Raw genomic sequence first — 12,689 nt, 5'->3', positions numbered from 1 at the left:
AATTTAAGTCATGTATTTCTTTTTCGCTATTAGTCTTATTACTATTTAACAAGCGTTTTAGTTTTAATATTTCGCTATTGCATTTATCGATCTGATTACTTTGTTTTTCCTTTTTAAAAAAAATGTTTATTCAAATAAATAAGTGATGAAAACATAAACGGATAAATATTGAATTTTTTTATTTATTTTTTGTGAATAATATTAATGATTTTCGGAAATTTTTACTTATTTTATCGATAAATAATATTATTCAACAACATAAAATATAAAAATCGGTATTTTTCTTAAACAAAAAAATAAATAAAAAATTTCCGAAAATCGATAATAATATTCTTCACAAAAAATAAATTCAATATTTATCATATCTCTTCTTAGATAATAGTCTCATCTATTTCGGATTTGGTCCTTATGTCTTTTCCATCGACCTTTGGAGGTGTCCACGTTGTATATGAATTTTCCAGATCGAGCTACTATCGTTCCCTTAATCTATTTCACCTTATCATTATCTATTTTAGTCCATACTGGTTGTTGCATCATAAAAGATGCAAGCCTTGTGTCTCCCTAATCATTTCCAGATGGGTTCGAGCATTCCGTCCACACATCATTTGTGCTAGTGTATGTCCCGTTGTTGCATGCTGCGTGTTTCTGTAAGCTAATAAAAATTCATTTAATCTATCATACTTGTTTATAGCTGTATTTTTCTCCATGGCTGTTTTCACCGTTCTTACCTTCCGTACCGCTTCTCCATTGGAGCTTGGGTGTATGGAGTTAATATGTGATTTATCCGATGTTCCTTACAAATATTCTTTGAATTTAGCAAGTAAATTGTGATCCATTGTCTGATACTAAAGATTCTGGATATCCCCATCTAGAAAATATTTCGCCTAATAACCCCGTGGTTGGTCATTCCTTTTACCTCCACCCATTTCGTAAAAATGTCTGCCAGTATAAGCCACATAATGTTTTTGAAAGGTCCCGCAAAATCTATATGGATTCTTTGCCAAGGTCTTGTCGGTTTTTGGTGATCTTGTATTTTTGGAGGATTGTTCGCTTATGTATGACATGATTCGCATATTTCTTCTATTCCACGGTCGACTCCGGGCCACCATACATATTGTCTGGCTAAACTTTTCTATCTGACGATTCCTTGATGACTTGAGTTTTAATACTCTCCTTTAACTTTTTTAACGTGTCGTCATTTTCGTGTATTTCCAGAATTTCGTCTAACGATATAGGATGTCCATTTATTAAATATACTTCTCCGTTATGATCTTTGGTCTTGTCTTCCATTGGACATCTTGAGAGTCCGTCTGCCACTTTGTTCTCCTTACCCGCCTTACATTTTATTTCGCAATTGTACCCTCCTAACATTTGAACAATCGACGTTATATTTGCCGAGCATTACCGAATATAATATATATAAGTGGTTGGTCGGTCCATATAGTAAAAGTTTGTCCTACTAAATATTCATAAAATTTATTTATTGTGAATACAAGTGCTAATGCTTCTCTTTCAATAGTTGAGTAGTTTTTTCTGCCATTGAAGCAAAACATATGGGATTCTCGGATCCGTTTTTCTCGGTATGAGGCAATACAACTCTTACACCCTTCGTGCATCCGAAAGTAAGTTGGATATTTTTACCTGGATCTAAATGGACGATTACTGGGGATTAGTCAAACATCTCTTTAAGATTTCAACAGTTGATCTGCATTCTTCGATCTATTTTAAGTTGTTGCCTTTCTTTAATAAGTCATAAAGGGAGGCCGCGATTGTTAAATTTTTTTTTAAATCGATGATAGTAATTAATAAATCTTAATAGTGACTGCAATTAGTTGACTGACTCAGGAATTGGAGCATATTTTATTGCTTCTAGTTTCTCGTCTGAGGTCATAAGACCTTTGCTGGACATAACATGTCCTAGGTATTTTACTTTTTCTTTAAGAAATTAGCTGTTTTCGTAATTTGCTTTAATACCGACTCCGAAATTCGTTGAAACACTTGCAAATTTTTTAGATGCTCTTCATCCGATGAACCTGTAATTATTAGATCAACAATATAATATGCTACTCTAGTCATTTTCCCGAAAATAGATCTATGGTCCTTTGGAATATCGCTGACGTTTTAAGAAAGAAAGAAAGAATTTCTTTCTTTAAGGAAAGGAAAGACATTCTTTTAAATTGGAATAGACCTTTGTAGGTTAAATAGCTAAATACTTCCTCGAATCAGAATCTTTTTAGATGCTCTTCATCCAATGAACCTGTAATTATTAGATCATCAATATAATATGCTACTCCGGTCATTTTCTCGAAAATTAGGTCTATGGTCCTTTGGAATATCACTGACGTCTAAGTTATTCCGAATATCATTCTTTTAAATTGGAATAGACCTTTGTAGGTTAAATAGCTAAATACTTCCTCGAATCAGAATTTATTACTATTTGATGTTATGCATTTGAAAAGTCATTAGTTGAAAACTTTTAGCCTTTTTTAATTTGTTAAATACTTCCTGTGGGGATAGGGTATATGTCCGGTGTCATCCATGGCTTTATCGTTATATTATAGTCCATGCAAAGCCTGATATTGCCATTGGGTTTAACTATTGATACCAGAGAACTGGCCCATTCCGAAATTTTATAGGTTCTATTGTATCTTCTTTAACCCATTTTGTTAGTTCATCATCGACTTCTAGAGTATATGCAATTTCCCTAGGGGGACACTTTGGATCGCATTGTCTTTTATACTCAAAGACTTCCATATTGTTCAATTTCCCATACTTTTTATTGAGTAATGTGACGTATTTCTCCGTTAGCTCTTTTAATTCTTGTCTCACATAATATAATTAATATGGTATGTATCTACCGTGCCTGCTAATATCGGTTCTTTCCATACATATCTCTGAATTCCTTTACCCAGTTTATCCCTATCAACGATAGTCCATCAGCTTTCACTATAATCATGGGTAGGTATTTTATGGTTTTTTATTTGAATTTTTACGTCCACACTGCCTATGTAGGCGATTTCGTTACCTATGTAAGTCTTTAATTTGTTTCCGAATTATGAATCATTTTATCGGAGTTGATTTTATTCCATGTATTAAATGAAATAATTGATACCAATGCTCCTGTATCTGGGATCATGTTTATTTCCTTATTCTCTATATTTAAATTAACTTTGAATTTTTCTTTACAAGATTTGATATCCATCGAGTGTATATTTATACGATATATCTTCCTCTTTGCTTCTTTGATAGCAAGATTCAATACTACCGCATTTGAAGAAAGTTTTTTTCGCCTGACTGTAATATTGATTGTCGTTGCATTTATTGTTATTAATGTTGGTGTTGTATCTCCTTGTCTTATCGTAAGAATATTGATATTTGTTTTTGTGGTAATAATTATCGTTGTCATACCAATTATTATGCCGGTAATATTTGTTATCATTATTATAATATTTGTACCGCGGGTTAACGTTGTTATGTCTACCATAATTTGAGTTGTCATAATTATTATATCTAGTAAATCTGTTATCTAATCTCGTTTGGTGGGGATAATTGTTAATATAGCGTTCCTGAAGTGCTATTATTTTTACTATTATGCTTTTTATTGTTTTATATAGTCTATTTCACTATTTTATATTTTGTCATCATCTTGTTCCTTTCCAGCTTGAATATACCTTTTCCGTTTCGTCTATAAGTCCATGGTTCGAAGGAGTTTTTCAATTTCCTCTATTTCCATATCTTCTTCTAGTAATAACTTTGTTTTAATCTCTTTGCTTTTTAATCCATTAATTATCTGTATTTTTAAATTTTCATCACATTTTCCTTTAAAATTGCATTTTAGCGCTATTTCCTTTAGTGAATTTATTCTAGTTTCTCCATCTCTTTGAGTGCATTTAACGAATTGGAAACTTTCCAACGGTGCCATTTTTTTCTCGTTGGCTATTAAAGAATCTAGTATATCGTCATATTTTATTTTATTAATGGACTTAGGAACGAATTTTAAAATAACTTTATTTAAGTCATACATTGATAATACCAGTTTTCCCGAGTTATTTCGTCATCACTAAAAAAATTTAAATTCGATAATACCACTCAAGCTCCAACGGAGAAGCGGAACGGATGGTAAGAACGGTGAAAAAAACCATTTAGAAAAATACAGCTAAAAACAAGTATGATAGATTAAATGAATTTTCACTAGCCTACAGAAACGCGCAGCATGCAACAACGGGGCAGACACCAGCACATATGATATTTGGACGGGATGCTCGAACCCATCTGGAAATGATTAGGGAGATATAGGAAGCAGGCAAGATGATACTCACGCAGAGAGAAGTCAATCTTTTACGATGGAACAACCAGGGACTAAAACATATTATAAGATGAAATGACAGGGCCAAACAATTTATATATAAAAAATCGGGCAAAGCAAATTTCTGATTTTTCGTAAATCAGGCATGGCAAATCTAATTTTTAGTTAAATTTTAATAGGCCAGCCCCGGATTATAAATTTTGATATATTTTGCTGAATTTCAAGCTAATATTTTGATTCTGATTAATAATTTGAAAATAAATTTATTTATATTTTAAGAGAAATCTGTAAATATTAAAGTAAATTCAGAAAAAAATTAAACAAGTTATTTATGATATGATCCAAATCTAAATACACAATATAGAAATAGATATCTAACACAATTGATATGTAAAATAGATAGCTAGAAAAGAGATATAATAGCCTTAAATCACATTGGCAAAACATTAGGTACAGATATTAAAATGTTATCGGAAAATATATTGAAATAAATTTAAGAGACCAAGGCGGACTTTTAGTAACATTTTAACAGGCCAGCCTGACTTTTCGTAAAATTTTAACGAGCTAGGATAAATTTTCAATAGGCCAAAACGCGCCGGGCTTTATAGATCTCTATTATATATATGAAGATCAATATATTTCCAAATTTTTTAAAACAATTGATAAAACATTAAATATTTCCAATTTATGGATTATAACACTTCAATACCATCCTAAGTTTTGGTAGAACGCGTTTTTGGATATTAATCAGTTATAATATGTTCTTGCTTACAAGAAAAGAATTTTGAAAAACAATTCTTATTAAAAATTAGTAGAATTTTATTTTTAATTAATAATATGCTGAGGGTGACCATAGGATATAGACTTGGCTGCGAGATATGTCTACCCCAGTAAAGGGTGAGGGAAGACTCCGACCATAATGGCAGACCTAACCTGTTTATATTAAAAGACGGTTCAGTCGCCATAGAGCTATTAACTTTATAATCTAGAACAAAATAGGGCTACTCTAACCTTCTGGAAATCGTCCACCTATCCCTGTTTGATGAAAAAAGGCCTCATAAACATTCCTTGGGTTAGAGGAAAACGCCTTATTTAGGATTTCACTTATGCCTCCTAATTTTCCTCTAGCCCAAACATTGATCCGCTGATTACAGGTGAAAGGTAAAATACCACATCTCATTATGATTTTATCCCAATAGTTATTTCTACCAATGGGTAGGCTATCATTTTTTTAAGATTTTAGGTAAAAAGATTTCTCAAATTATAAGTGATCATGGATCCTCTTTTAAAATTTTAAAATAAACTCAAATCGCCGTGTTCCAAGGTAAATAACTTGGTTTCCTCGTTTTTGTCCTTTTTTAATTATTTACTTTTTTTTGAATGTAATTTTAACATAGATTTATATATCATACTATTTTTTAATATATTATATCTTATTGTTTTTAATATTTTAAACACATTTATATTCTATTACAAAATAAAAATATTAAATTCAACGGCTAACATGACATTATTATATTATGCATTTAGTTATGTTAAATGTCCATGAATTTTTTAAAATATACCCATACCCAAACAGGGTCTAAAATTTTTTTTAAATACAGGGGTCAGGCCTAAAAAATATTTTTTGAAAAATACCTGGGCCAGGGCTGTATATTTTAAAACCAAATATTAAATCGCTATTATTAGCAATAAAAATAGAAAATAAATATAATATATTTTAAAAAAAATCCAGGTTACCTCACAAGAGTGGCCTGAAAATATAAAGCTTGAATCGAAAAAATGGCACCTCTACAGGTCTCTGATATATTGAATATATTTATTTGGGGGGGGGGGGGTATTGAGTGTGTAGAGTGAATTTTAATTAGCTTAAAATGATATTTACAAGAACAGGCAAATAATAGAAACAAATTGATTCCATAATTTTTTTTTACAAGGGTCCGGTTTTGAGTACAGCAAAAATAAGAGGGTTTGGAAAGGTCCAGAGTACGGTTCACATCCCTGTTTTCAACAATATAAAATTTTAAAAAAATAATTAAGATAGATTATAAAATTTACTAACATTCTTGGCTACCAATTCATCAATTCTATCTGTGGCCATTTTAACTTCTTCAATCTTTTTAGTTATTTTTGTTTTTAATTCGTTCTCCTTGTCACCTATAGCTTCTATGCCTTGTTTTTTTTAAAAAACAATTTAATCATTAGTAATTGAAACGTCAATAAGGTGACCTTTTAAAAGCGGTGGTGCTTTGGCCAATATAAAAAGGTGACCATTATATAGAACTTAAGATGGACTTTTGATAGTGGTTGTGTGTTTTGTTCAACATAAAGGTGGTCATTATATATAACATTTTTGATAGGGTTGTGCTAATTTACAATATTTTACTACTCTGGTATTCATATAAAATCGATCTGATATTTAGATTGTTTATACATAAGTCTTTGAACTAATGTCATAAAAAAAATAAATACTTTCTATACAAAAATAGCTAAAACTATAAGCAAAATAAAAAACACGGAAATTCCCGTTTCCTATGACCCAGGCGATATTTGGTGCGCATTATCATGAATGATTAAGTATTTTTTCTATTACCCATAAGTTAATTATCTCATTAAAAATATGGCCCATGTTTATGTCTTATATGTGACTTGTTAAATATTTTTTACTTGTTGCAAATTTTTTAAAAATAATTCGGTTTTTTTAAAAAAAACATTAACAATTTTAAATTAAATTTGGAATTCATATATTATTAATAGGAAATAGTAAAATAAAAATTATATGGAATTATATACTAGGATGTGAACCCAACCCCTTGTGTTTTTGCTAAACCAGAACCCAAAACTTTTTTAAAAGTTGAGGGTTCAAGGTATAATATTTTCATAAAATAACAATTTTGCATCCATTTTGTAGGTAGGTAAAATTTTATTATAAATGATAATTTAATATACTAAAAATATATTTGATATACGTTGCATATATTGTTTATATCAATTTTTTTAAATAAAATATTGGAACAAGAACATAAAATCAAGAAAGGTAAATAATATCAAATATAAGCAATTATGTATAATAAAGTTTGATTTTGTCATGTTTAATTTTGTTTGATGAGTACTTTTTGGATTAAATAATATAAAAAATAAAAATGATTGTAAGATAGATTTTAATTTTTTTTGCTAGTAAATTATGTTTATATAGAATAGAATAAAAAATTAATAATTTTATTAATATTGATTCAATATTTCTTTATATTCTCCAAATCCTTTTTAAAATGTTTAACTCTAAATCTCCACCTTATTCTTGTCGAAGGGTTGACTTCCCTGATTATATACACAAATCATATAACCAAAAATTATAATATCCATCTAATCCGTTTTTTTTGAAAATATCCGCCTGACCACTTTTATTAAAACCTTTATCCGAACCAATATTTAATATCGGAATAGATCTAATTTATGATGAACAAGAAGGTTTAGGTAAGGATGAATAACCACACGAAAAGGTGGTAATTGAAATAATTTTGTTATCCCTTTTGTAAAGTTCTGGTAATCAGTTGCATTTTTTAAAAAAAGACGTCTTGTTATTTTAGAAAAGTAACTTTGAAAGCTAATTTAGAGCATTGATTAATAATTCTCATTCAAAATAATTTATTCTCTAAATATAACCCCACCCCCCTCCCATTGTTCTAACTGGATTCTGCTCATCTTAAAACCTATACATAAGAAGTAATAGCGAAGGCCAATCTGATACATTAAAATGGAGGATAAAAAGTTATTTATTTATGTCACAACTTGTAATGTTAATATTGGATCGTGGATTTGTTTTAAAGCTGATAATTATTAAAATTGGAATCCCATGACAAAATTTTTATCATAATATTATTATCAGTTGTGTCACTAGAGGAAGGGGGGAGGGCTCGAGCCCCCAAAAATTTTTGAAAATATTTCAAAAAAAACTCCCTTTTTAAAAAGTTGAGCCCTTGGGATTGTAAAGGCTAGTGGCGCCATTAGTTAATATTATAATTATATAGGTCTGTTTTAAAGAATGGCCTCAATATATTAAGAAAAGGGATAATTAATTTCCAGATTTGGTTTGATTTTAGTAAGGCACATTTGTATAAATATTAAATTGTAGGATGTCACGAGGCATTGAGAAAAATTATTATTTGAAAATACTATAAAGAAATAAATAAAAGGCGGCTGATTTATTTGTAGTATTATTATATAATGCAATTATAATCGTAATTTTGAAACGATATTATATTTGTTTAAATTATAATTATCATTATATTGCAAAGAATCGATTACGATAATTGTATTATATAATAAAATAATACTACATGCTCGGGTTTAAAAACAAAAAAAAATAACATCATTATGCACCTAATGGATAATTTAATGGAAATTAATTGATGATGGGAGGTTTACAAACAAAAAATTACAAAATTAAACATAGTGTTAACAATTAGTAGGAATAGTGTAATACTACAGCAATAATTTAAAATTATCGATGCATTTTGTGGCTTAAATAGTAATATATTAACTAATATACCAATAATTAATATAAATAAGGGGGGGGGCTGCAATAGTGTTCACGATTTAGTAAATCATAATTATAATTTCCTATAACGTTTAAAATTATGCATCACACTAAATTGGGCTATATTGATGTTTATAAATGTAATTTATAAATAACAATTCCCAATAATGGGTTAAACTACTTTCTACGGCATTTGAAATGGGACAAGTGAATAGATCCCCTTTGCGACAAGTGGGAGTGGTAAAAATCATATGCGGAATAATATCACCCACGTGAGTATCATTCTTAGAAAATCTATCACTGGAATCGTTTGATTGCTTGGAATTGATTGTATATTGAGTTAAATGCATTTCCTTTTAATTTATAATTCAAATTATTTATTTTTATCCAATTCTTGATTAAAAAATAATAAATGATACTCGTATTTGTCCAAACTCGATTTCGTAAATTTCGATAATAAATTTTAAAAAATTTAAAATAAAATTTTGTGATTATTAGATTAAGAATATAATGTATACAAATTAAATTTTTGATGAGTTTATATTTTCTAAATATTTTTTTTTTAAAAAAACTTTTTTGTTCCAATTTCTCTAAATTTAATTCATTAAAATTACATATTAGATGTAGATTTCATTATATATCATTGCATTTGATTATATTAAAATAAATTAATTATACTACTCAGATATTGATTCGATTATTATTTGAAAAGTGACTAATAAAATATTATGCATTAACCCTGCAACCGCGGATATGCTATTCACGTAAGGAAGAAATACCGAGTGGTTCAGGATAATGTCGATCAACAGGGTTCGGGGCCAAGGAATCCCAATACAAGAAGGTACGGCAACAAGCAATAGCCGCCGACAGTTTATCAAGGAACGGATATGAAGGATGAGATAATGTAAACTAGGTATGTTGGGGTTAGAAACCAGTTGATTCAACCGACCGACAAGGAGATGGGAGACGCCATATTCCAATAGTATATAAGAACATTAATGCCTAGGTTCCTTAGGAACTGAATTATTTTTAGGTCCATGTTAGGACAGTAATATGTATAACTTAATTATAGCATATAGTTCGAAAGCGCATGTCCTTGGCCTGTTACGGGTGGACATGATGCAGATTGTTGATATAATTTCATTTTTTTTAGCATGTCAAGCAAGAACATTTTTTATATACAATGAAAATATAAAAATTATGATCAATATTATTTTTCTTGGATTTTAAAATAAATTAAACTACTCAGATATATTCCCAGTGCTGTCATACTGCATAGACATGGTAATATTTAGCTTGTATGTGCTTAATAGGTAAAGCTACCTTACTCGGCTCTTCATTAATAGATGTCTTACTATTCTTCTTAATTATAAATTTAACAAATGTAAATGATATATAGAATATGAAGAATACAACTGCAACTTTAAAGTCGTTCTTTAAATCAGTTTGAGTAAATTTCTTATTAAACATTTTACAAATATCTCTCTTAAAAAGTGACAATTTATTAGGAGAATTTCTATAAAGATTATCAAAATGTATAGCCATACCTAAATTCGCGTTGTGTATATTCATCTATGAATCCTTTACTATGAACTATGTTACAGATTTAAATCCAAATTATTTATTTAAAGAATATTTACAATTATCAGAATTCAAATCCTGAGATTAACGTGCACATCGCTTCTCAAACAATAATCAAATCAAATTTAATTTATTTTAAAATCCAAGAATAATAATATTGATCATAATTTCTATATTTATATTCTATAAAAAAAATATTTTGGACATGTTAAAAAAATACGTAATTACATCAACAATCTGCGACTTAAAATTAGAGGTGACCGATTTCTAGGATCAGATTCGGGACGTCATTTATAAAAATATTCAAGTATCGCATAAGTATCGGAATGAAAATCAGATATCAATACCTCGCTATTTAAATTTATAAAAATATATTTAAGTAGGATAACTTTACTAAATGTCTTTAAGATATGATGCAAAATTTAATATATAATAATAATATTTATTATTTACTGTTAGAGAATTTTCGGACCTAGCCGAGCCACTAAAACTACGATTTTTATATTGGAATTTCTTGATTTGTGAATTTAATCTGCATACCATAGAGAAGATAAATTATATATTTTAAAATAATGCGCCAAGAGGTCCAAGAAATAAGAATGACATAAATTCTAAGAATTATTTGATAATTTAGAAAAATTAAAAATTTATTGGTTATGAACCAAATAATTACAAATTCGGAGTATATTATATATTTTAAAAAAAAGTAATTTCATTTGGAAATCCCCATGCCGGGAGATTTTTAAGCAAAAAAGGATGGGGGTTGTAATGCTGTACAACCATAATTCAATCATTAAATAAGCGAAATTAATAATTTTGTAAAACTTATAAACATTAATCTTCTCCTTTAAAAATAAATAAATATAAAAGCGTCAACACTACCGATTCCCATCAACTTTCCCCAAGAAGGAAATCATTTGAAGATACTTTACAGTAGTATATACTATAGTAAATTATCTTCTTTAAAAAAACCTGATATTTTCTTCATGGCAATCATCAAGACTAGTACACATCTTGTCAAATATACCTTCCTTTTCTTCCTGCTCTCTTCGAAAATGATCAATCTCGCGTTGTTTAACTTCGAGTTTAAGATCTTTTTATTATTAAAATAAATAAAATAAATTTTTTTTTAAATTTAATAATTTACTATAAAACCTACCACCTAAAGTTTATAATATCCCGCCATCCATAGATTGAATATTATCTGATTGGTCGATCTTTTAATTTCTTGCTAAATCAAGTGAAATAACTTGTTTTTAAAATCGATATGAAGGTTAAGTAGATTGTATAATTTATACAAATAAAAATTTTAATTTTCTAGCTCTAATATATCCTGAGTTATTTTCCTATTTTAACGAATCTCAATACTCAAAATATTCTTGAACTAAAGTAACAAATTATATATAATTTTATAGCCCTCGATTCTTCTTAAGAAAATTCAAAAATATCTTCAAGTGTTGTTGTGTGTCCAGCAAAACAAAACTGAGAAGGGCCTAATTTGATTCAAATATGTTTATTACCAATATATTTAAATAAAAATATTAATATAGATAATAAAAATTTTAATTTTATTTAGATTTTTATAATTTATAAGAATAAAAAAATCAATTTATAAAGGCCGTTTATAACGATGATTATTAACTTTTTACTGATGTATTTAAATATATTGGTAATAATCACATTTCATCGTTTTAAATGAGGCCTTTTCAAAATAATTTTTTTTGTTTTAGCGTAGATGCGACACCTGAAAATATTTTTAAAATAATTTTTTAATTTTCTTATGGAAAATTTTAAGATCTACAAAATGATGTTACTTTAGACCAAAAAAATTTTGAGATACGTTAAAAGAGGAAAGGATTCTCATCGAACTTTAAAGGGCCATAACTCGAAATATATTTGAGCTAGAGCATTAAATTTGATTTGTAAAATATACACTATTTAACCTTCATACCAAATTTCATCCATTTTTATAATGGTCGTCCGAATCACTAGGTGATTTGTAATGGATAGTGTTGTCAAACCACTCATTTTGCGGCGATTTTTAAAAACAACTAACTCAATATCTTAGCCACAAAAATATTGCTTAAGGCTAGAGATTTTGATAATAGATGTCTAGACCTTTGTGCCATCTATGAGCAAAATCTTCAGGCTTGAATAATATTTTTTTCTATAAAATATTGAGTTAATCGTTTTTAAAAATCGAGCCGTTTAATAACACTAGTAATGGATTACCAAACATCAATAGATCACAAGTTAAAAAAAATA

This window comes from Gordionus sp. m RMFG-2023, chromosome 2 (genome assembly GCF_954871325.1).
Source record: "Gordionus sp. m RMFG-2023 chromosome 2, tfGorSpeb1-WG-v2, whole genome shotgun sequence".
NCBI classification, from domain to species: domain Eukaryota; kingdom Metazoa; phylum Nematomorpha; class Gordioida; order Chordodea; family Parachordodidae; genus Gordionus; species Gordionus sp. m RMFG-2023.
Note: the sequence above shows the minus strand (reverse complement) of the source record.